The sequence below is a fragment of the Copadichromis virginalis genome, linkage group LG12 (genome assembly GCF_057382275.1).
Source record: "Copadichromis virginalis isolate Kocher_CV1m ecotype Utaka linkage group LG12, C_Virginalis_male_GT1.1, whole genome shotgun sequence".
Classification (NCBI taxonomy): Eukaryota; Metazoa; Chordata; class Actinopteri; order Cichliformes; family Cichlidae; genus Copadichromis; species Copadichromis virginalis.
In genome coordinates, this window is record NC_140629.1 from 31,513,153 (window position 1) to 31,540,554 (window position 27,402).

The 27,402-nt window shown below is 39.7% G+C and overlaps 1 protein-coding gene across 1 annotated transcript in view; it reads left to right on the plus strand.

Moving 5' to 3' along the window:
• Positions 1-27,402, plus strand: part of LOC146697361 (transmembrane protein 132C) — a 300,988-nt gene that overhangs the window by 102,322 nt on the left and 171,264 nt on the right. The gene's annotated exons all lie outside the window — the stretch shown is intronic.

Sequence of the window (27,402 nt, forward strand, 5' to 3'; positions counted from 1 at the left end):
GAAAGAAAACACTGAAAATGAAAAGCAGGAAAGGGAAAGGGTAACACTGAGGGACTTAAGGTTGGGAAGAGAGACAAGTATAATAAAAGGTAAAAAAAAAGTCATGCAAGGTCAGCTACATTACGTTTGTTCTGACATAAGCAGCAGGATGTTTTCAGGTGGCTGTTTGTAGGGGGAATAAAATCTTTTCTGGTGACATAACGTTTATAACCCCTGATCTTGAGCTATTATGGAGATCTGCATTCAGTCTCTGCCTCATCATTTCACTGTCTTTAGGGATTTCAGGCTGACAAATGATAGATGTGCAAATTTATCATTCTATTTAATGTACATCCCAACACACATTGATGTGGCTTGCTGTAGTATTACCATAAAATTATACTCCTACGAGGGTTAAAACAATTCAGGATATTTTGGGGAGCTTTGTGAACCATGTTATGACTCCCTTTGTCACATTAGGCCTGGCTTACTGTGTTTTAACATTTTCAAAGGATTTCATTTGATTTAGCTAGTGAAGGCTGGACAGCAAAAAGTACTTGGAACAGCTTTAGCTGATGCACATTTCCAAACGATGTGTTGCCTCAAGATATTTTCTGGTAAGTAAGGTGTCTTGAGCTGTTTCCACTCATGTATCAGGAGAATATCAGGATAGTCAAACATTTGTAGTTGTGTTTTCTCACATGTAACACATAGCAAGAGATAGTCAGCCTCAGAATCCTACAACTGGAAACAATCGGTTTGCTTTAGACAGGGCTGCTGCCTGAGTAGAGCTTTCAGGAGGCAACATGTGTGACATCCATTTACTCGTTGCAAATTCACTGGACAATTATCTGCTGTACTTTCACATGGTGCAATAATGTCTGCACGGCGTGGTTTGCACATTTGCATTTGTATGCAAAAATCCTCAGTTCAAAATCAGAACAAGACATAAACGTGCCCTCAGTGGGTCATAAGGTATCGTACTCTTAGTATTAGTCCCAAGCTTCCAAAAAAGAATCTGTGTTAAATCAAAAATGTGGTTCCAGCTGCAGTGGAGAGTCTTGGGAGACGAGTGAACAGCCAGAAGAACCTTTATTCTTACATGTGTGCAGTTGGACATAACTCGGGCTTGGGAACTGCCATGTTTAAGACAGCCAGACTAACTGATTATATATATATATACTTCCAGCAGGTGATCTAACTTGATGCCTAATTCCTTTTTTTTTTGTACTGCACATTTGGACCATTTATGTTAAGTAAACTGATTTATGTAATCAAGGGACATATTTACTACCACAGACATTCAAAATTGAGATTGATATTAAGCAAGTCAAAATCCTTTTACCATCAATTTACACTTAATGTGATAGTTCATCTTTAACCGCCACCAAAGTTTATTGTTGTTTACTTACGCTATTAAGAGATATTTTGGAATGGTTGGCATACACAATTGAGTAATTTGCACCACATGAACAGTTGCAACAAGGCTAGCAGGGGAGTCGGTAAAACACTGGTTATACACATTCAGAGTCACCATAAGGAGGCAGGACACAGAGTTGTGTTACTGGGGTTTTATGCATTAACTAAGGGACATAAAAGCCCTGCCTAGTTGGCTCAACAATAACAGCTTGCAAAGCTGGTAATGACAGAACTGTTTATGAAACACTTTACTGTTACCGTCTGATTCTAGTCAAAATGAATGGTCAGCCCCCAAATATTATTTATTTTAACTAAATTAACTGGCAGTTGGTATTGGCAGTTTGGTGTCATGAAATGGCATCCCAAATCATTGTGCACCTTATTGTTATGCATTATCCATGCCATCAATATCCTAACCCTGAGATGCATGCTAACCCTAACCTTTTCACATGTCATTTGACAGCATCAAATGACACCAGATAAAGGTTATGGCTAAGGTAAAGACCAGGGTTAGGACCGATAGTTGAAGAGAGAGATAGAAAATCAGTGAAAAATGCATTAAGATCCATCCATCCATCCATTCGCTTCCGCTTATCCTTTTCAGGGTTGTGGGGGGCGCTGGAGCCTATCCCAGCTGTCATAGGGCGAGAGGTGGGGTACACCCTGGACAGGTCGCCAGTCTGTCGCAGGGCCAACACACAGGGACAGACAACCATTCACACTCACATTCACTCTGGATTATCCAATTAACCTATCCCCACATTAAGATAACAAGTGAAATATAGTCGCATGCTAATCATATGCATTGTTAGTTTAACTAAGCATTTTAAAAATACAAAAATACAGTTTCTGAGGTTATTTTATGATGAAAAGATGTTATAGATCAGTGTTCTTATATCTTCAAACAAATCAATACATTTAGAATTAATAGATTAAAAATACATAACCACCTGCACCAGTTTGTGGAAGCTATCCTGTTGCTTTTTGAATAAAGCTTTCTGCCCAATTGTGTTTTATGTATGTGACTAAAGACTGGCCACTTACGTAGTGCATCAAATGCAAAGTAGACAAGAACTCGTAGGTTTACTTGCTCGATTTACATTGACAGGTAAACAGAGAAGTGACAGCCTACACTCACCACAGATGAACAGCAGTCAGAGTTGTTTCACTTACATTTAGATTATGCACTTGAATTTGATGTGAGAAAACAGAATTCAGTTGACTACAGTCTGCAATCTAGTGGTGAGATTTTACACACTCTACCTTTAACACTATAATCTAAGTCAGTTTGACACATGTTCCTTACAGATACAACTATATCTAAAGTTGTGCATTTCTTTGCACAGCAAATGTGAAGTTGATCTCAGGACACAGAAGGAAACAAGAGGCGGCCAGAGTGCAATGCAACTTGTCTTGCTACCTGCTGACAAACACACACAGACACAGAGGGAAATAAATATTCCACCAACATCCAGTGTTATTTCTCTCTGCCATGAATACACGCATACATCATATGAACATTCATGCATACTGATGATGTTTGTTTTATGTGTGTGCATTAAGTGTGTATTGAAGCACACACCCAAACACAAAAAACACAAACTTACCTGTTGAAGTGATGAGATGTGATGTTTTGGTTCCCCCTACAGACACTTTATCTCTGCCTTCATCGTGGAACACCATTGTTGTGTGTATGTTTATGCATTGTCTTGTGGGTATGCAGTTGTGCCTGGTACTGCTATGGAAAGAAAGTGTATGGAATAAAAATCATCCTTTCCTTTTTTCCTTTCCTGTTATTTATTGTGGCTATCTCGAATTATGCTTTGTTTCTGCTTCCGTTCAGTGTTTTTTCTCTCCTAGGTTTGTCCACTCATTTTTCCACGTTTGAAAAACGTCCAACTTCTATTTTACATATTGCACTTATCTCCTATCTTTATGTCTCAGTTGAGAAATGTGCCTGTTTATATGTGTGTGTGTGTGTCCTACTTGCAAGTCTTGCCCTTTGCCCAAGCAAACAGTTCAATGGATAATCTCCCATGTTAGACGCAGAGTCAGACATGTAATAAGGCTTAAGTGGATTTCATTCCTGTGCGTGAGCGTGAGCGGGTGTGTGAGTATGTATGTGTACGACACATAATAAGCCTTAAGTGTGCTGCATTACGCTGAGGTGATGTGATTATGATAAACTGCTGAAGAGATGGAGGGACACGGAGAGAAAAGGAGTGAGAGAGACATACAAGAGTGAGAAATATTAGAAAATGGAAGAAATGAAAAAGAAAATTATTAGAAAAGTCTTAAGAGAAATGGGTAAGAAGGTAAAGCATTTCACTTGCCTTTCTTCTTCGTACTTCTGAAAAATTAACTAAGAATACGATGGAAGGACCAGTGACAAGAGGCAGCATGTGTTAACTAAATTGGACTGGGCATCCTTCCTGTATCAACTGGCCTTGAGCTTGTAGTCTCACATAACCATACATGATTCTGTCAGTTTGGGAAGAAACTACATGTCTACAGACAATGAGCTCAAACTGTCTAAAAGTGTGGTACTGATTAAGTTACACTGCCAAGTTTTCCTCCTCCAGTTCTTTTTTCCAGTCATAGCTTTTACTCTGGTCATTTTAAATGTTTCATTTTTCTACTACTTTGACTACATTTAAACAAAGTTAAAGGTTTCACCAGATACATCTCTGTTATCACTCAACTTCTCTTTGAACATCCAATGTGGTTTTAAAATAGATAGCTCTCGGTGTGTAATGTTGTTACTACCATGCTGCTTTGAGTTCGTTAATATCCTTTTATGGACTAAGAAGAAAATTAGAAGTAAAAATCTATCCATCCATCCATTTTCTTCCACTTATCCAATTCAGGTTCACCAGGGGGCTGGAACCCAGTTGGCTCTTGCTCATTTTTTAAACATAACTAGCAGCCACTTTCTCATCATTCAATTTTCAAGTAGTCAGTTTTTTTTAATATTAGTTTTTTTTTCAAAATATAAAAAATACTGTTGTGTAGAAACAGACATTTGACAAATGTTTTTCTCAAACTCCCCTTCACAGAGCAACTGTCTGCTCATTAACCATGTGACTGAGTGAAACGAAACATCATCAATTAACAGAACAGACATGCTAGATGAATTTCTAATTAGTTTTTGACACGCGCAAGCTTGGGCTTTTATAAACAATCAAAGAACTCTGTGATAATGGGTCAAGCATAAATTGACTCTTGGACTCTTTGTGCCTTAGCCTGTATTTCTGAAAGGCAAAGAGGAGAACATGGGGAGGAGAAAACACCTGAGAAAAGAAGCCAGTCTTTTTTTGTGCTCATTGTGTTATTCTTTTTACAAATTTGAGATGGGTTGTTTGTCATAAGTTTTTTTCTCTATCTTGTTATGTCACTATTTTTCACTTCCATCTTATTAGCTGCACATTCATTTAGGTAACTCATCTTCAATGCTGTGCTCGCTGACGGGTTTCATTTCTTTACTCTGGGCTTTTTACCTCTTTCTTCCAGCATGCTTTTTGTTAAATGGCACATCCTTAAAATGACACAATGAGGAGACTAAGGTCATATGTATCAGATCAGAAAAAAGAGAGTGTTATGTAGACAGCAGAGGTGAACATTGTCTGTTTTTGATCACGCAATCTGTGCTATGGTGTTTCTAGGTGTTTTTCCAGTGTCTACTGGTCTTCAAGTGTGTTTCAAGTTGGTCTTTTGTTTTCATTTCCTTTACTACATCAGTGTCTTCAGTTAAAGTGGCTGTTACTTACTTAGACTTCCAGTCTATTTTCTTCCCATGAGTGAGAAGGACTTATCCAAATGTCTGTAAAAAATTATTTCTGTAAACAGCACTGTAAAAAGTTTGGATAATGGTTGGCCTTGTATGCTATGTTTTTTCAAGGGTAGTCCCATGTTACAAACCTATTTTCCCCAGTTTCTGTGACGCCAAGTTCCATCCTCCTCTGTGCCAGCACCAGAACACATTGTTCTATGTTCTTTGTTAGAGGTTGCTCAACTTTAAAATATAATTATAGGTTGTGATAAAAGCTTGCACATTCTATCTGGCCATTTCCTCGGGATGGATGCTCTTTCACAGCCTTGTTTCTGCTGTTTCTTTTGCCTTGTGCATAAAGGCAATTAGAGTTATTGGACAAACTCTTGAACCAACCCAGAGTATATTTTGTTAATCTAAGCTATTGTTGCAGTCTCTACGATATGGTTTGCACCCTTAAGTAACAAATGATACAAATCAAGAACTTACTTTTTAATTGATTAAATCTGAGATCAGCAGAACAGAAAATTGCTCAAATAAAAAATAAAATCAAACCAGGCAAATTAGTTAGAATCTCTTAGCTCACTAATCAGTGACAGCATTGCCTGTAACTTCAAAAGGCGGAAAATCAGGGCAAAACTTGATGATGAATTCATGTTCGGCGCAGCTCCAATTCAGTCAGCATTCAACGAAAAGTATTTAATATCGTCTAAATCTGTAGAAACCCTTGTCATAGCATTTTGATGCTTTGAATCAATGATTAGTTGAGCATTTCAGCATTTTTCATCAGTGGGAATGTTGACAGGCTGAGGGTCAAAGTGATTAGTATCTCCCTCATTAAAAAGCTGTCATCTTGAACTGTGCTATCGTTGTTTGGTTAGCTAATTAGTGAGATGATTACTGATGAGGGGATAAATGCCTTGTGTGCGCGCGCGTGTGTGAAATGTAGATAGACAGCGATAGATTACTGAAAGGGAAAGAAGTTTTCTTTCTGCTTCTGTTGTCTGTATATTGTTTATTTTATCTTAATCCATAGACCAATTCAAAGGTGTGCTTTTCTGGAAATTGGAAAGGAAGTATCCTGACTACTTTTACTTAAAAGTGAAAAAGGTAACAATGAAAGTCTGATCTAGAAACATTTCAGTTTTTTTCACACTGTTAGCCACACTTTGGTCTTATTTTGAAAGTTCAACCAGCTTGAAATTAATTTAGTTGCTTCTCACAAAACAATCCTAGTCCTGTGGTTTTTCAAGTCGTAATTATAATCCAGAATACAATGTGTAAAATGTACACATTTTTTAAACCTGTAGTATGCTCACCAATTACAGCAGTGCTGAAACTGACACTTAAAGCTGCAACATCAACCCACACATCCTAAACAAATGTCAGGTTTAAGCAGCTTTCAAGAAAAACAAAATCCTTTTTTCAATGACTCAAAATATCTTATAATGGCTGCAAATCTGATTTTAAGAAGATAAATGTTCTCTTCCTTTGTGCTAAGTTTGAGACAAGTATGCAGCTTAACTGGACCTTAAGGGTCATATATTATATGTAATATCTAGTGCCAAAGAAAACAAGCATTGCTTCTTCACTGTCATCACTTTTCTTTCAGCCCTGCTATACTGACATTGAATAAGGTTTGGACATAATAAGGAAATCTGTTATGTCTGACGGACATAAAGCTGTCACTTTAGTGGCTTGAGAAAACCAACATGCACTATATTTCATCTTTGCATAAATCTTATCTATTTTTATTGTGTATGTTTTTATATTTTTTCCTGTTTCCTAGTTTACTTGCTGGTTTAATTATTTTCCCATTTGTTGTTTCTGTGTGTGTTTGCTTGTGTATGTGTAGGGATTAGTGGATTTTTCCTAGGATCAGAGGGGAGATGTAGTTCTAAGGACCAGCTTGTCCTCTCTGGTGGTTACACTGCACATACACACCATACCCTCTGTATCTCTCTCTCACACACACAGACACACACAGAATGCCGAGCATGCCTTTATTCCACAAAGCTCCACCATCGATTTCACCTCAAAGGCTCTCTCACCAGGATGAAGGCAGAATCAGTTGTATTTTCTGAACTGTGTATATCTGTGCGAGTGTGTGGATGCTTTTGAGTAAATATAAAGCATATGATTAGTGTGGCAAATACTAATAAAATTACTCAGTCACATTATGAAGACCCACCTCTCTTCTGGGGACAAAAAGAATGAAATATAAAAATCTGAATATGATATAAATAGTTTAAGATTTAAGGTTGCTTGCTTACAGTGGGTAGCTTTTTCACCTCTGTTTGTGTTGGTCCTGTGATAGAATAGCAACCTGTCCAGGCTGTACCCCGTCTTCCACTATAAAATAAGTAAAATAAGTTCCAGCCAGGATAAACAGTTAACAAATAGATACATACTTAATTAGTTAAAAAAGTCACTTTAGTTCTCCAACTACGTTAAATTTTATTACAAAAAATCACTTTTTTTATTTAGTGAGAGTGAAGTAAAATGAAAATCATATACTCAATAAGACATCTGCACCTCTAACTTTAATATGTTAAACATTTTACTACACCCGAGTATCTCCCGTTTTTTCCAGCCATCTCTCTGTATTGCTGTCTTCCTTTGTGCTTAGATCTTTTTTTAGTCTATTTATCATATCCGCTAAAGGAAATCTTTTACATCCCTTAGATCAGAGATCACTTTTGTTGTCCATTCTCTATTTCAGTCTGTGCTTCTGCAGAGGCAGCACAGCACTCTAAATAATCACCTTAGCCATTAAATTGAGCTCCAGACAGCATGTACCTCCACTTGGATACTGTATATCTCTCTTTAGCCTATTCTCTGCTTGAATTGCCATGCGCTCATGCATACTGTGAGAAGAAAAAAATCCTTCATGTATTCAAACTGCCTGAAGGAAAATGTATCACATTAGAGGTCACAAGTCTAATTCTCCATAGTCACTTGGATATATTTCTTGTCCCTATATACATCTTTTTCATATATAATCATTAACTGTCTTGTTGCATTACTGACTGGATAATTAGACATGAACAAGTGTTAAAAGGTCTGTGAGTTAGGACGAAAACAGCTTCCTTTCAAGAGATCTGACTTCCTGATCCTCTGTGCCAAGTTTTTGGGTTATTTTTAGACTTTGAATTATTTTTGATCATATTTTAATCTTACATGAAGTTTCAGTCATTACTTAGCTTTAATTTTTTCTTTTAGGTAACAACACTACTTTGCTAGGCTTAGATCAAGGTTATGGTTGGATAAAATATGAACTTCATTGCGCTAAATGCCTTTTAACAAGATCGATTCTATATTTAGTCTCAACCCTACAATATACTCATTATGGATATACTTTGATTATGTTTTAGTGCTCCTAATACTGGTACTTATTGCATGGACTATGGTCCTAATATGTGTATATGTGTTAGTCTGTGTCAGTCAATCAATCATTCTTACAAATTTACACACATGCATATTAACAATTTGCCAGGCTAGCAATGTCAAAAAATAAACACAGTTAAAAAAAAATTCCTGTCCAAAACCTACAAGTGAGTGCTGAAGACAGCTTTCATCATGTTTATCCAAAGGATCAAAATTTTCCCACACTGATGGATGTGTAAGGAAGCTATTCTTTGCTAAGTCTTTAATCTTAACAACATAAAGTCAAGGTTGACTGCTTTGACTAGTAGTCAGAAAAACACATTGCAGCTTTGATCTGCTGCGAGTTGAAAGAATAAGGAACACAATGCTCCTCAGATGAAAAATAAATCCCACTTTTTTTTATTCTCTGTAAAGCAACATGTCATTTTCATCTTCATAACCAGGAGTGGCAATAGATTTGTTAGGGTGCAGACGCAGAAAGAGATCTTTCGGTGTTGTTTCAGTGGCACATCAGTGGGTGTGTGTTACGAGAGGTCACCACAATGACTTGCCTGAGCGACCTCAGGAGTTGTGCTACAGTACCAAGGTGACAAGGTGCATTCAATAGAGATGCATATGTGAAAGACTGTGATTGTCAGTACACAGTGGTGATTTATAAAACGTTGCCAGGAAAGTACAGGGAATTAAGTGAAGTTTATGTAGTCATAAACACCAGATGCAATTTCTGACACAACCCCAAAGGGACTTGTGTTTCCTTCCAGAATTGAAACAGACATCTTTTGCTATGGAGCCACTTTAACTGTTAAACAGTTGTACCTGTTAAATATGTTTTTCTTCATTGCAACAGCCATTGCCACCTTTTCACTTTCTCAAATCCCCCTGAGACGTAGGAAAGATGGTAAACTGGTTAACAGTCCATGACCAACACATACACACATCAAACACCTACTCGGTTCTATTTAACCCACACTGTCAATCACTATGTGTTTATTCCCCTAATCCAGCCCCTGCTATCATTCTGTCTACAGCATTCGTCCTTACTTTCTCTCCATAGTTTACCTGTCATCACTTAGCTTTCCTGCTTCTCCTTACTCTCTCTCTCTCTCGCTCTCTCTCTTTCTCTCCCCCTCTCTCTACGTCCTTCTATCTTTTTCTGTCCTGAATATTCATGAGGCTGTTATTTGCATTGCTGGCTCCTGAAAGAGGCTGAATACACAAAGGTGACAGCCATCAGCCTCGAGATAGCGCCAGTGTTTGTGCATTATGGGACTGTGCATGTGTGTCAGGGCAGGGAAAACAGACAGAGGTAAGAAAAAATTCAGAGGGAGAGAAGCAAGGAATAGACTCAGGGAGAAGGAGATAGCACCCTATTTTGGCAGTCTCACTTCCAAAGTGATTGACACTGTCACTGATATTGTAATTAACGTGTTTGTGTACCAGTGTGTGTTTGAACTGAAACTTAAACATTGTTGACCTTTAAGCTCAGTTACTGATATGATGATGATCCTTTCTGCACACGTACATGTGGCCATGTCTTAGTTTAGCTCTCTCTTCAAACAAAATATCCCTCCTGTCTCTTTTCTTCGTGTTGTTTCCGTGGCTCTACCACTCTTTGAGTTTGGTTCTGCCAGTGCCGACTTAGGGATGCTTATAATGGAAATGCGTGGCCGGTTATTGTGTTGTGTTTATTGTTCATGCTACTCCTTGTTGCAGGATAGAAGAGCCCCATTTAGAAATAGAGCTCCTCTATGCTGCTCTTGTATTCCTCTGTGCTGAGGATGTACCAGTTGCATGAGTAGCTCCTTTTAAACCAAGTGCTGTGTGTGTGTGTGGCCGTGTGTGTTTTTCAGTGTGCTTGAGCATTTACCTCTAAGTTACCCCAGGAGATAAAAAGGATATTGGGATAAGTTTGTTTTTATTTTAACAAGATGGGGGAGAAGAAGTTGATATTTTTATTCATGAAAAATCTGAAGCTATTTTTTTCCTTCCACTTTTTTTAGTATCTTGGCCTGGGACCCAGGCTCATGAAAACATATTGTCTGTTTTATTATTCTGGGACCCACTTGAAATAAGCTACAGATGTTCCCATTGTAGAAGTCGCAGGTTTTACTGCATGCTGGCTGAACTGCGGCTGCACTTTGGCTTCTACTCCAAAAGGGAATTATTGTGGAACACATTATGTGTTGTGTAGCAGGATAAGTGTGATGTATGTATATGTATAAATGTATATATATGTATATATATTAGTGCACTCTCTCTGTCACTCTTCGGGAGGCACTTCAAGTCCTTGAAACAAGGAATGTTTATCATCGTCCATAATGTGTTGATTGGTTCAGCTGCCCGTCACTACCAGATCAACTGCCCATTTGCGCATGTGCGAAGGTAACTCGGACAAACTGCCTGAAATGCGTTGACAGAAACATTTCAGGGATTTTGAGTCATTCTGCACTCCAGATGCGTTAATTGCGTTAAAAATTTGATTTGGCGTTGATTAAAAACAGCACAGTGTCAAAGCCCCTTTTCAAAAACCAAAAACCAAAAAAAGCAGGTCGTCATTGCGTTTTAGTAAACGGGAAAAACAACGGGAGGAAAAATATGAAAGCCAGTGGATACTAATTTGGTGGGCCAAAGGCACTCTTGATATCCACACTCATTTGATATTGGTACAGCTTTTGCATCACTAGTTTTTGCAAGCTTTAATTGGGACTGAGCTTCAATAATTTGTCTCTCATCCTCTCACCTGTCTAAGACATTTGCAAAACTTCTTCAAATAATACGACCCGCCCTGGTACTCTGCCACAGAGATACAATGCAAAAGCCAAAAGTCACTACATTTCCAGTAATCCTTTAAGGACTTCTGCCAGAAGGCCTATTGTTATAAATCATTTTGCTGTTTTCATTACTCACTTTACTCATGCAATGAAGAAAGCTTTAAACTGGATCTGTGAATGCATTTTTATCAGAAAAGTGTACTTCTTTCTGTGCGCTGTTATCTACAAGGTCCTCCATTGTTGTGGAATCATTCCATGCTTCAGAGACTTTCTGGTGGAAATAGTGTGCTCATATGGTCAACATTTCATATGTATTTTCATTCTGTTCATTTTTAATTTATACAAACTTGCTCCTCACAGTACTTATTTCCCTTTTGGTATACCTTCCTTTTCTTTCTGCACTCTTTGTGTGTGTGTGTGTGTGTGTGTGTGTGTGTGTGTGTGTGTGTGTGTGTGTGTGTGTGTGTGTGTGTGTGTGTGTGTGTGTGTAAAATATATAAACATGTTTACACGGCCAATGGTAAGGGGACACACCTCCTTTTCAGTAGCAAAAAATAATTCCCTGTACTCAGACTTTGCCACGCAGCCCAAAGACATGCAATTAGCAAGGTTAGGCTAACTGGTGATTCTAAATTGCCCATATGTGTGAATCTCAGTATGAATGGTTATCTGTCTCTGTGTGTTACCCCTCTCTCATAAATGAACCTGTGTTACATAGAGTCTGTAATCCTGGACTCAGTGTTGTGTTTCATGGTTCTTCATTTGCTGATATTTTACTTGTTATTTTCTCTTTTTCACTGCATCTTCTAAAACAACACGTGGAAACATACTGTATATTCCATATGTGGAAACACTGTTCTCCAGACCAGATTTTGGTGAAATGAGCAACTCTTAAACATATACCTCAGGGGTATCATTTATAAATATAGTGTATGCACAAAACAAGGTTAGAAAGATGTGCACATCTCTGCAAACCACCTTGGCATTTCTAAAAACAAAAGATGGAAAAATGTGCACAATTGCACAGACAGTCTTACCCATAAGCATAACCCTATTTGGAGATGTAAAAACTGGCAATGTGGATGCTGACGTGGTGAATTGAAGTCAAACTGTAAAATTAATTTTGAGGAATTGTTTTACATAATGCCTTAACTAACACACATGTCACGCTTTTACTTGCAGATCCATGTTATCATAAACATTCAAATCAGCAGCACAGACCTATTAAATTCTGTGCACCATTTCGCTCTCTCCTTATCACATTCCCAGTCCTGGAGGGCAGAGGAGAAATCTGGACTGTATGCTGCCGACACTCTTGGTCCGTATCTCCCTGCAGCTGAAATGCAGGATGTGGCAGTATTCAGGAAATCTGGCTTGGCATTTTCCGATGTTGAATGATCCTTGGACAGCATAAATATCAGTTGAAATCCGAAGTGAAAAACCAACCAAGAGCTGCAGAGCAGAGCATGTTGTAATTGTTTTCAACATCATATATTCTACTTTTTTCAGCTGTGCCTGTTAGGGCTCATCACAGTGGATCATATGACACCATCTGACACTATCTCTAGCATCCTCTTCTGTCATACCAACCCTCTGCATGTGTTCCTTTACTTCATCCATGAACCTCCTTTAGTTTGTCCTCTTTTGCTTCTCGTTGGTAGCTCCATCTTCAACATCCTTTGTCCAACATACCCCGTTCGTATTCTAACCCTTTTCTTCTATTTATCCATAAAACCAAGCACAATAGTTTTCATATATATATATATTTTTTTGTTTCATTTTAGTTCTTAGTTAATTTATTGAGTAAAATCTATGCTGTGAACATGACTGCTGTCATGCATATGAGCTTCCAGACACCATGGTGACTGCCACAGGACTATGTGAATTGCAGACTTGAAATAAAATCAGTGACAACTTTCATGCAAAAATTATACTGGAAATTTTCATGATGATTAGGGAAAGATCACCATAAAAGCTTGCATTGTTTATTGATTAGTCTGATGTAAGTAGTGCACAGACTCACATGTGTAGTTCAGCGGGGCTGCTGCACCACCAGAGAACAAAGAAACTGGAAGAACCATCAATCAGTGACCGTCTTTGTTGCGTTTTCTATTGTTATCTTATTCATGTTTGGTGTGGCTGTAGCTCAGGACGTACAGCAGGTCATCTACTAATCGGAAATATCCCCGGGCAAGATAATAAACCAAAGCTTTTGTGAATGTTAGATAGAACACACTTAAGCATAAAACAGTACTTGTATGGATAGGTGAATAAGACATATTGTATAAATCACTTTGAGTGCTAAGGTAGAAAAATGCTATATAAGAACCAGTCCGTTTATTTCTGTGCATCAGTATCCACACGACGCTTTAAACCGACAGTCTAAGGTAGAACGAGTGTGGGTCATGAGGCTGATCCATTGCTCAGGTAGACTGAGGATATTTCTCCCATGCTGGCTTTTCCTCATTGGCTTCCTGTTAATCAAATTTAAAATCCTTCTACTCTCATGCAAAATCTTGAATAATGAAGTCCCAACTTATCTTAAAGACTTTAAAGTAACATTTCACTCCAATAGAGCACTTAGGCTTTCAGCTTCAGCTTTCAGGCCCCTGTGGAACACTCTGTGGAACCAACTCCCAGTTTGGATTTGGAAGACAAACACCTTCTCTACTTTTTTAGACTAAACTTAAAACTTTCCTTTTTGATGAAAATATATAGCTAGGGTTGGATCAGATGACTCCCTTAGTCGCAGCACAATAGGCCTAGGCTCCTGCGGCCTTCCCATGATGCACTCAGTGTTTCTTCTTCACTCACCTTTTTTCACTCACTATGTCTTTATACATCACTTTGCATGTAATAATTATTTATTATTCATCTTTGGCTCCCTTCCAGAGTGTCTTTTGTCCCATCTTTCTCTCCGCACCGGAGACAGTCACAGCAGATGGCTGCCCCTCCCTGAGTCTGGCTGTACTGGAGGTTTCTTCCTGGATAAAGGAAGTTTTTCCTTTCTGTTGCCACCAATTGCTTGCTCATAGGGGTTGTCTGCTTTTTAGGGTTTTCTCTCAATTGCTGTAGGGTCTTTACCTTACAGTATAAAAGAACATCAGGTAACTGTTTTTATATATATATATATATATATATATATATATATATATATATATATATATATATATATATATATATATATATATATAATATAGCTTTTATATTACAAAAAAACAAAAAGGCCAAGAACTTGTCCTACAAAATGCTACAATTGTGAACACACTCACTTTTTATTTCTTTACTTTTATTTTTAAAATCTTGTATTTCAGAATTTAAAAACATGTACTTGGGAAATAAAAAGACAAGTTTTGACCCCTTTTTTCCCTCACAGAAGAACCCTATTTGTGCTTGATCAAGTGTGACTGTGCCCCTCTTTCCTTTTCAGTAGCAATTCAGCTATTGAATGGCTGTCGTACTTACCCACTGAGCCAGTGAACACCATCAAAACTACAGCATTTTTTTTTCACACATATGATTGCTTACCTACCATGGCAGTAATAGGCTATGTGTTGTTGCAGAAAATATATTTCCAACACAGTAGACAAAAATAAACCTGCCGAAATGTTTTCCGTCTTGGTTGTAGTGACACGTTTTTTTTAGATGTCTCTCCAAAGAAGAAGCTATTATTTCAGGCAAAAAATTCAATAAATAAAGTGATGGTTGAGTGCTTAAAGTTCAGCTAATCTGGACTCAAAATTTCCCATCAAACTTCTCCAGTGATGTGTATGAGTTTGATTCTGAGCTGTGCAATCACCGAAGATGCCCGCCCGGAAAATAAGGCTGTTACTCTTTATTCCAGGCATGTTCCACCCCTATAGATTAGATACAGTTTGATGGACCTTCACAATAAACAATTCCTTGATCCTTGATCACACAGTAAAAAGCACTTTTTACTGTTTTTCTATTCTTTCTTGACTTTAAACTTCTGTATGCTATCTTTGTAAGTGCTCAAGAATAATCTGCCACAGGTTACTGTTGCTGTGACCCTTATAATCCAGGGATGGCTTGTAATATTGTGATCGGGGAAATTCAAGCTTGCTCTACTATTCCATTCATTGTCAAATCACTCTGGATAAGAGCTTCACACACTGTAAATGTGTAAAACTTTAATGATCATGTTACTTATTAATGAAGGAATTGAAGAGCCTCTGAAGTCCCTTTAGATTTCAGAATGAGCCGGTTCCTCAGGGAACAGCAGGCTGTCTTAACTCTTCGCACACTTTAGATTCTTCTGTCAAACCTGGTAGTACAGCATGTCATACCTAAATGCAACATGAAACTAATTTTAGAATTTGCAAATGCTCATTTAGTTAATATGTAGCAGATTTAGCATTTCAAAGAACCATTAGAACTGCTTCATTTATGTCATTATTTTCTCTATGCATTTTTTTAATGCATTTCCAATCCATTTCATTTAAAGTTCAAAGTAGGGAAAGCAAAGATGTCAGTTCATGTTATTGTTGTACAGCTGGTTATTTTGGTCCCTTTCTGCGTCTCTATCCATTGCTATTATACTGCACGTTTATTGCAAGGCAGTGTGATCGTTAAGGGCAGTTAATTGCTGAACTCGAACTAAAAACACATTTTAAACAGATGCTTCTCCTTGCTGTAGTATGGTATGAATACATGGCTGGCTCTATGATTGACCACCATGATTCATGTTTGCTCGTTCATCAGTGCTAATTTGCCAGGCTAATCTCCCCATTAAGCTCAGTGAGAACATTAGCCTAGCAAATTAGCACTGATGAATAGGCTATTATTCAAAGCAAAATCCCCACTTCTACCCACTTGTCTCATTTTTTTTATTTTTTATTTCTTCCTCTTCAATCCCTCTCTCTTTCCTGTAATTTTTTATTTAATTTTTTATGGTTCATCGTTTCCCTTAAGTTTTTTCAGGCTTTGCTTTGCTTTACAACTCAGTATACTGTATAGATTTTTAAAAAAGAGTTCCAAAACTGGCAAAGACGCAGAATGAATAAATAGGATGTTCTACAATTTCATTTTAGGCCATGTGTATGAAAGGGATATAACACTGTAAATGGATGTTAAACACATTTGTTGGAGCAGCTTGTTGGAAAAACAAAGGCATCAGAGATGCCTCCAGTCTTTACTCCATTTTCTGCTGTCTTTTCTTCTCCCCTGTAAAACCCCCCTCAGTTCTAATCTTAGCAGTACTTAACGAAAAATGTTCCAGCTTACACACATTCAAACAAATACACATTCTTCCAAACACATACACACAAAAACACAGTGAATTTTTTTAAAGTAGCGTGTGTTACATGGTTTGATCTCCTTTATGATCTTTGGCTCTGAATGTAGCCTCAATTCTGTGTTGTATTCCAACCCCTATAGAGGAAAACCACAGAGCTCCAGGGCTTGCAAAGCTTTGTTTGCTTGTATCTCTCAGGGAAGAAGAGAATGAAAGAGAAAATTAAGAGGGGAAATGGAAATATGGGGACAATAAGGAATGAGTGAGAAAAGACAAAAATTAAAGAATAGGAAACGATAAATAGTTTGCCATCTATCCTGTTTATTTTGTTGTCTATACTTAATCTGTAGCTCACTTTTTGTCTTTCTCATGTTATTGACTGTTTCAACCATGCTCCTGCCTACTCTGTTTCACTTAATAATATGAGTTTATCATTTGTGTTATAGAGTCAGATAATTAATATAAGCAGCCATATTGTAATTAGTTGCCTCCTCTTTATCTGCCCATTAAGCACAATATGCAAAAACACCTTACACACACACAGTTAGGCACAGATGCTCTTGCACTCACACATACATGCACATATGTACACACACAGATTTACAAGTATTTCGATGAGTGGCCTATAAAGTGTTAAAGATTTTTCACCATGATTTGATCTCAATATCAGTTCCTTAATTTAGACTTGTGGCTTTCAATGGATTTTAAGTCTTAAAAAACACCCTCTGTATTTCTCAGTTGTATAACATTCCCAGATGTCACCGAGGGCCACAAAATGTCCAAATGTAGAACAATGCAATAGGTAATAAAACAATCTGAGGCAATCTGATGAATTTAATTTGTACTTGATACAAAAACACTATGCTAGATCTCTGCCAGCATGAAGTAAATGCCTGAAATAATGCAAGTTAATTGCTTCAGGTCAGAGGGAACTCTCTAAACTGGGTGCTAAGGAGTGTGAGCAAAATCACTTTGCAGAAATAACAGAAGGCGGGAAGAGGCTAACTTTTGTTGAATTCCTGAAGGAGGGAAATGTAATGGCGTGCCTGTTAAATCTCTTCTGGTGTCTTCAAACCTAGTATCCAACAAAAGCATGAAGCAGAGCTGTCAGGCCACCGCAGGACACAATAATATTGTCACATTGTGCCTAATCTGTTCAAAAAGAGGGTTTCTTAATCAATTTTATCCAACTCATGATGTTTTCTTCACACTGGAGAAGTCATTTTGGTGTTTAAGCCTTTAATCAGCACTGATTAATAACACAATTGGAAAATAATGAAAAAACAAACAAACAAGAAAATAATAATCATAAACGACGCATATGAGATAAGAACCCCAATCTTCTGGGTTAAACAAACACTCTCATATATGTGATCTATGATCTACTAGCCATATCTATTGTGTGATATCAAACATTTATACAACAATTTATACAAATCAACATGCAATGTTAAAGATAAATTTTACACAATTTTTGTTTGTTAGAGTTTTATTTATTGTATTTCTCATAGTTAACTCATCTCTGGGGATGTGACAGAAGGTTAGTGAATGTTTGGGGTATTTTAACATCACCCATCCATTTTTGACAACCCAGCAGGGGGTATTCTTTTTTTTTTTTTTTTTTTTTTTGGCCTGTCCCGTTTGGCTCTTTTGCCCTCAGAATTGTTGTCTAAAGGCAAAGAAAGATGCCCAACGGATTTACTTTACCAAACTGACCATCCCAGCCTTGCCGTAATGGTCCATTTGATTCACCTTTTATTGTTTATTTTATTTTCACTTACTGAATACGGGACAGACTTGACTGGGGGAAAGAAGGGGAGAAAGAAAGAGGGAAAGAGAAACAGCTGAGAAGAGGGACGGGGGAGAAGGGCAAAAGACAAAAACCAACAGAATGGGCAGAGAAAAAAAAAATGCATATATCAATCACCTGGATCACCTGCTGAGAAAGAAAAAAGAAAGCAAGCAGAAGAGAACAAGAGTAATAGAATAAACAACATCACAATGATATATGGGAATATGACAGTAAATACTAAATGTTAAACATTATTGTGCAGCACATAAGATCAACAGAACACAGTGTGCTTTGAGGTAGGAGCCAAAAAGGGTGTAGTTTGTGGGTGTGATCACCCGTGTGTACACCTGTGAGCATGGACGCGCTTGTTTTTTGTTTTTTAAAAGGTTCCTTCATGTAATAATCTGCTAGAGGGTGTGGGGGGGCCACAGCCCCGTCCTCCAGGGCGTGAAGTAGGTGTGGAGGAGATCAAAACTCCAGACATCCAGAGGCCCCCAGAACACAAGAGACCAAGGAAGACCAACAGAGGGGCAGCTGCGCCACTGTCCTGGAAAGAGCTGAGGAGAGTCCCAGATGAGGGCTCACTCAGCAGCCGCGGAGCAGAAGCCAGGGGGAGTTGCAGTGACGCGCCCGTGAGCTCCGCCGGCAGCCAGCTGCGCCTGAGTGACCGAGCCCCAGGCCGAGAGGCCGGGGGCACCCCACCCCGAGCGAGCCCCAGGCTCCAGGCCCCGATAAGCGGCCGCCAAGGAGTGAGCCGGTGTGTACCTGGACGCCCATCCCCGGACACAAAGAACCACCAACGCACCGATGTCTGAGGGGGTCCGCCACTGGCAGGGGAAGTGGTGGTAGGGGGAGATAGGCCTCCAAACCTTGGAGGGCATGAGGTGTCCCCAGAGAGGTGGCGCCTGACACCCAACCTGACATATAGACACAGACATACAGGCACACACAGATACAAACATCCATTCCCACCCTCATGCTCTCATATGCACTTACTCCACACTCAACCAACGTGGAGACAGACATAAAGAGACGCTGTACACACGATCACACTCCCCAAGCGTACTCTACAAACCGGGTCTAGGTGCCCCCGCCCCTGGAGGGGGGAACTGCACCCAGACCCAGGTGGTGCTTCCCTTTTCCCTGCGGTGGGGGGAGGCAGACCGCCCCGACTCCGCAGCAGCAGGAAGGCTCCACACTCCAGACCGCAGTCGGACGGCCAACTCCTCCTCCTAGTCCTAGCCCCCCTGCTCCAGCAGGTCGCAGAGAATGGGGGTGAGAGAAGACTCCAAACCTCCCTCCACCCGCTCATTGTAATGTTGATGCATGTGTGTTCTAAGGTGCATTTAAAACCCAGGAGGGCTTGGAGCTACCTGCCAGAGAGCAGCAGGTAAGCGCATGGTCCCTCCTGCTAGCCCTCAATGTCTACGTGTATTTAACATTGAGAGGTGGGCAACGATGCCAGGGGTGGGGTGTACACCCTGATGGTACTTTGGACTCCGTGTATCGTGCCCACCCCCAAGATCCTATATGTATGTGTAATGAGAGTGTGAGTAATGTGAATGTCTAAGTTGTGGGATAAAATTGAGGCAGAGGCAGCCAGAAGGGGACAGAGGGGGGGGGGGGGTAGCCTCCTCTGCACCCTGGTGACATACCCCTACTCCAAGGCCCTGCAGGGGGTATTCTTGAGTCCAAGCTGTATGTCTGGCTTGTGGGTCACACCTCTTGATCACAGCTCCCTGATGGCTTTCTTCGTGTGCAGTCTTGTGCCACCGAGAAACTGAAAGCCCTGCAAACTGGCAGGCAAAGACCAAGTTTTATAGGTACAGAATGCACTCATCATCCTTTGCTATTGCCTACCAGGCTTGTGTTCTTGGCTCTACGTCTTCTCTGAAGCCTCCTCTATTATTATATATTTCTGCAGAATCACTTGCCAAGATGTTTTAGACTTGCTGAGTGGAGTATCTGTGCGTTGTTTTGAGAAGATGAGATGTGTCTGTAGATCTTAGTAAACTCAAATTCTCAAAAAAAGTTCCTAATACAACATGTAATTTTGCCATTTTTAAAAGTCTGTAAATAATAACTTTAACTCAAGACAGGCAAGGTACGTTTTTGTCCTTGGTTTTGCAAAGAACAGAAGTTACGGTGCTCATTACAGTGTGCCTCTGTGTGAGTATGTTATACAGACATTAAGATATAATGGAAGAGATAGAAGGAGACACAGAGAAGTGAGGGACATAGGAACAGTAATGAGTACTCCAGTAGAGAGTGATAAGAGAGATAGAGAGAGAGTTGGTCTGCATAATGAGTCCTCCAGCATGGAGGTGGCATGTGGGAGGGATGGAGAGAAAGAGAGAGGGAGGGATAGACTGAAATATTCCAATGGAGAATAGAGAAAGCAACAGAGGCGTATTAGATCACAGAGAACTGTCTGTATAATGAGTATTTCAGGGGACCGCTAGAAAAGTAGAAGGCATGGATGGGGTATAACACAATACAAACTGAACAGAGAGTTGAAAACTGGATTTAAAATCCAGAGATAAAAAAAGAACAATGTCCTTCTAGTTAATGGTCCATACAGCATGTTTTAAAGTCACTGTATGGAAGCTCATTTTAAATCCCATTCATAATCTTATTGTAGCCAGAAACAACATTTGCAATGACATAGTCCAATATTGTAATATTTTTTTGTGTGTTGCTGTATTTTGAGCTTCTTTTGTGGAGATATTATTGGTAATTATGCTGAGTGTCACTGATGGAAATTGCTACCCAGCCCTTCTTCTTTTTACATCAAAACAGACTATTCAGTATGGAGTGCTTCAGTTTAGTGTTTGCTTCATGTGGTTTCAGTGCTCAGACTAGAAAAGCACTATATAAGAAACAGTCCATTTACCAGTCCATAAAGACCCATTGGTAGAAAGTATCAAGTATCAGATGACATGCTGATTATTGTATTCATCAGAGAAACAATATCAAAAGTGTAATTATTTTATAATTCTGATTATTATTGTATGTATTTGCTAGAATTTTGTGATTTCTTTAGTACTTTGTACTTGTATTGCAGCTAAAACATTTTAAGCATTCTGATTTCTGCGTGTAAACAGAAGTGACTTTCATGACTCCTGTGAGCGTGCCGTATGTGTCACTGATGTGTGCAGAAAACATAAAAATCCGCTAACTCACTTTCCCACAGTCTCTCTTTCAAATGCAATGTTAGTTTTAACAGATAGATGAGGCTAAGCTGCCAGGACCCCAGTGGTGCTTTAAGAATTAAGCTACAGGATGTGATGCCATGTGCTGTTTTTGTGTATTTGTTCCCAGAAGCTGTCATAATATGAAAAGTAGTGGGTGGCATCACAGGAGACCTGTCACCAAAATATCTACAGTTACTGATGGGTTATAATGAGCAGCATAGGAAAATAGAAAAAAAAATTGGAATAATGTACTATATACATACATACACACATTTTGAGTCTATAGACATGGAAATTACTCAACCTCCTCTTCTCTCCTCCACTCAGAGCGAAGCAGTGTTTAGGAAGTTTAGGAAATAATTTATATGAAAATTAAACAGATCAAGCAACCAGCATGCAGACAGACAGACAAGCAGCAGTTGCACTAGATATGCACAAATAACCTCATATACACACACATATGCATGGATACACATCTTTGTATAAGCAATCTGAGAATGTATACATGCACTGAGCCAGAAAGACTGATAGCTAGCCAGTCAAGAGTTTGCCGGTGAACCTGCCAATCAATTTTTCAGCTATCCAGTCATCCATCAAAAAAATAAAAGTATACATATTACCCAGTCGTGTCTGCTATCCACAAGACAGTTGTCTAACACATTTGATCACTTAGAGATATAGATAGAGACTCAGTTTTAGTAGATATTAGTATACCCATAATCACAAGTATTCTGCGATGGAGACATGGAGGAGATGAAAATGGAAGATACCTATAGAGTTCAATGTGGAGTTACATAAGAGCTTCAGTCAGATAGTCTAATGGGAGAGAGGAAAAGGTGGAGGTAGATGCAACAAAGCCAGCAGAGGGAGTTTGTTAGAAATGTGGGGGAAGAAAAAGTGAAGAGGATGAGAGGAAAGAGTAGGCACTGATAGGAATTAAATGTAAAAAGTTAAGGCAGCAAGAAGGGAACCAAGAATCTGGATGACGGAGGGAAGTATGGGAGTAGATAGGGGATTGAAAATGCAGTGGGAAATGCTATGATGTGTGTATATTCTCACTGGAATAATGTGATATGAATGACCTATAAGTTATAGATTTATTTATAGTAGGGGATTTTTGTTTTGTTTTGTTCTTTAGAAAAAAATACATACATATAGACAATTTTGCAGTCTTCCTAACAAATAAATGTCTGTTTAAACACTGCAAGGAACTGTGGCGCTATTTGTCCTGTTCAGCGCTGTGTGCAGCCTCTTTCACATATGGGCAGTCATATCCAGTCTTAGTCAGAAACCACTCAGGCACATAGACTAAAGGTGTTTCTCTGAGCGGCAAAGAGAAAAGATGAGTTATGCGTTTACTTTTTGTTTGGTTTTTGTTTTGTTCTTATTTTGTGTCTTCAACCATTGTCATCCCATTACCATGCTCTTATTACCATTTTCTTTTCCCTTTCCTTTGGATTGGCTCTGTATCCGCTGCACTCTTCCTCTTCTCTTCACCAGAAATCTTTGCTATTGACAGGGGCAGGGGAGGGGAAAGGGAGGAGAAGAGGAGGAGAAAAGGAGGATAACAGCAGGCTCTATCCATCATGGCAAAACCAAGGGGTGGAGAAGGAGATGCACTGAGCTTGTGCTGACTGCTCACATAAGCAAAAATGTGACAGGATATAACATTTAAGTATCCAGTTTGTGAACAATCAGTTTAGGGTCTCTTGTGAAATTAAAATGTATAGGACTGGCTTTAAAGAATGCAAATAATAACAATGTGTTTGTATTCATATAAGCTACACATACTACATATTTTAATGTTCATCGCCAAAAGTATCACAACCTCTAATTTAAATTAGTGGTTGTAATCATTGGTCCAGCAAAATTACATGGCAGTTCTGCACACCATTGGTGTGGTGAAATGGCAGAATAACCTTTATTTAACCTTTATTTAAACAGAAAGTCCCTTAATATTAAAATCTTTTTTTCAAGGCAGACAAAATGGATCTAAAGTAAAGCTTAAAGCAGTCCAACTGCATTGCATGAATCAGAATAAATAAGGTCAGCTCACAATATCTTTTTTTTTTAGTCATGAACCAGTAATTTTCTCCATAGTATAACTTGGGGTTCAAGAAAATATCAAATGTTATTTTCAATTTCTTTTGGCTGATTAGGGCATTCTAGCTTTGGCTTTATTATTGAGTAAAGTAATTAGTGACAAGCACTCGTGAACACACAAAAGCAGAGTATCTAAACTCTTTTTAATGCAATTTTTGGGATTCAGTCTGGAACTAATAAACTCCAAAAAGAAATCCTTTGCAAGAATCAACCAGGTGCCTAAATGAAAGTAATAATAGCAATTGCAAAACATTTTTTTAAATCCAGTATCCAAGCATTCACACCTGGGATCTGTTCAGTACAACATTAGTCCTGTGCAGATGTCAGACTTGGTGCCTCAGCACCTCTGACATACTTTTCCTTCTCATTAAGTCTATGTGACCCTCCTTCCAACCAGCAGCTCCGTTCTCTCCCCATTAGGCTTTCGCCATCTCTATTTTTCATTCTGATTGTAACTCCGTACTGCAGTGTAGATGAGTCAGCTGTGGCAAATAAATTCAGATAGCCACACTGAATGAGCTCCTAAAACTCTACCCTGGATGTTTTTGTTGAATGAGCTCCAAAGACCTGACTGATGAAGCAGAAACAAGCTTTTCATTGGTGGCATGTTGAATTAGTAGACTTAGTCAGGCCAGGATAGAGGAGAGCAGAGGTGAAGGAAGCAAGGAGAGGTGGGGGGTAGAGCTGTTATCACAAGGCAGCACCTGGCCCAAAGACAGACAGGATGGGACAGAGACGTCTGTCAAATACACACAGTGAAGCAGAGACATACGCATGCATGAAGCCACACTCAGCCCATATAATATACATGTCAGTGTATTTGTTTATCCACTTTTTCTGTAGTCCTTAAAGGTCATTGTGGCTGTCTGTTTTTTCATCTCTCTGTCATCGTCCCTGCAATTTCTGACTTTTTAATCATACAACACGCTACTTTTCATAATTAAAAAAGCTGATGAGATGCTAACACCGTGTGGGAAAAATTACTGCAGTTTTTGTTTCACTTTCACTTTCCTTGTGGATTAACTGGCTTGAGATTTGATCTTACTTTTTAGCATTATTTAGCAGATAGCATTATCCTAAACAAGATATTTTTTTAAATATTTTTTGTTTCATATATATATAGATATCATCCATCGATCGATATCTATATATAAATATTTATCGATATATATATATACACATATATATATGTGTATATATATATATGTATGTATATATATATGAACACCCAGCACGCCCCTGCGGGCGGTTTATCCTTCAAGCTCGGGTCCTCTACCAGAGGCCTGGGAGCTTGAGGGTCCTGCGCAGTATCTTAGCTGTTCCCAGGACTGTGCTCTTCTGGACAGAGATCTCCGATGTTATTTCCGGGATCTGCTGGAGCCACTCGCCTAGCTTGGGAGTCACCGCACCTAGTGCTCCGATTACCACGGGGACCACTGTTACCTTCACCCTCCACATCCTCTCGAGCTCTTCTCTGAGCCCTTGGTATTTCTCCAGCTTCTCATGTTCCTTCTTCCTGATATTGCTGTCATTCGGAACCGCTACATCGATCACTACGGCCGTCTTCTTCTGTTTGTCTACCACCACTATGTCCGGTTGGTTAGCCACCATCATTTTGTCCGTCTGTATCTGGAAGTCCCACAGGATCTTAGCTCGGTCATTCTCCACCACCCTTGGGGGCATCTCCCATTTTGACCTCGGGACTTCCAGATTATACTCGGCACAGATGTTCCTGTACACTATGCCGGCCACTTGGTTATGGCGTTCCATGTATGCCTTGCCTGCTAGCATCTTGCAACCTGCTGTTATGTGCTGGATTGTCTCTGGGGCATCTTTACACAGCCTGCACCTGGGGTCTTGCCTGGTGTGATAGACCCCAGCCTCTATGGATCTTGTACTCAGAGCTTGTTCTTGTGCTGCCATGATTAGTGCCTCTGTGCTGTCTTTCAGTCCAGCTTTGTCCAGCCACTGGTAGGATTTCTGGATATCAGCCACCTCCTCTATCTGCCGGTGGTACATACCGTGCAGGGGCCTGTCCTTCCATGCTGGTTCCTCGTCTCCCTCCTCTTTCTTGGGTTTCTGCTGCCTGAGGTATTCACTGAGCACTCGGTCAGTTGGGGCCATCTTCCCAATGTATTCTTGGATGTTCGTTGTCTCATCCTGGACTGTGGTGCTGACACTCACCAGTCCCCGGCCCCCTTCCTTCCGCTTAGCGTACAGCCTCAGGGTGCTGGACTTGGGGTGAAACCCTCCATGCATGGTAAGGAGCTTTCTTGTCTTGATGTCAGTGGCTTCTATCTCCTCCTTTGGCCAGCCTATTATCCCAGCAGGGTACCTGATCACGGGCAGGGCGTACGTGTTGATGGCCCGGATCTTGTTCTTACCATTCAGCTGACTCCTCAGGACTTGCCTGACCCTCTGCAGGTACTTGGTGGTTGCAGCTTTTCTAGCGGCCTCTTCATGGTTCCCATTCGCCTGCGGGATCCCCAGGTACTTGTAACTGTCCTCTATGTCTGCAATGTTGCCTTCTGGTAGTTCAATCCCCTCAGTTCTGACTACCTTCCCTCTCTTTGTTACCATCCGACTACACTTCTCCAGTCCGAATGACATTCCAATGTCATTGCTGTATAGCCTGGTAGTGTGGATCAGTGAATCGATGTCTCGTTCACTCTTGGCATACAGCTTGATGTCATCCATGTACAGGAGGTGGCTGACAACTGCTTCGTTCCGTAGTCGGTATCCGTAGCCAGTCTTGTTAATGATCTCACTGAGGGGGTTCAGGCCTATGCAGAACAGCAGTGGGGACAGAGCATCTCCTTGGTAGATCCCGCACTTGATGGTGACTTGTGCTATGGGCTTGGAGTTGGCCTCTAGTGTTGTACGCCACATCCCCATTAAATTCCTGATGAAGGCTCTTAGGGTCCCATTGATCTTGTACAATTCTAGGCATTCCAGTATCCAGCTGTGGGGCATTGAGTCATAGGCCTTCTTGTAATCAATCCAGGCAGTGCACAGGTTGGTCAGTCTGGTCTTGCAGTCTCGGCTGACTGTTCTGTCTACCAGTAGCTGGTGTTTTGCGCCTCTGGTATTCTTGCCAATCCCTTTCTGTGTCCCGCTCATGTATTGACCCATGTGCCTGTTCATCTTAGCCGATATGATGCCTGACAGGAGCTTCCATGTAGTACTGAGGCAGGTTATTGGTCGGTAGTTGGTGTGTATATATACATATGTATATATATGTATATATGTATATATATATATATATATATATATATATATATATATGTGTGTGTATATATATGTGTATATATAGTTTCATGGAATTTCTCTTTCAGTCTCCCTTTTCTAGAAGTTCATTCTTCTCTCTTCCTTCCACACACTTACACGCACACACCTGTTGTATTTGTAGTAAATAAATAAAATAAATTTTTAAAAAGGCCTTATAATTAGCATGTTTGCTGCTGCATACCAAGCAGTATTGTGTATAAATGGGCATGTGACTCCACATAGCAGAATTAGTGGAGCATGTAAGAAAATAAAGGATTTGAAGGATTTAAAGTGCACCCCTGTGCTGAGTATTTTTTAATTTCGCTGATGGCAATTGGAACCCTTAGGTGTTGCTTCTCTATCACAGCAGGTGACTCTTTTAACCTTTTGGCTTTGTTTAGCATTGGAACAACATTAAGCACATTGAAATTTGCATAACAGGGCTCATTTTTCACTTTCTCTTGTGT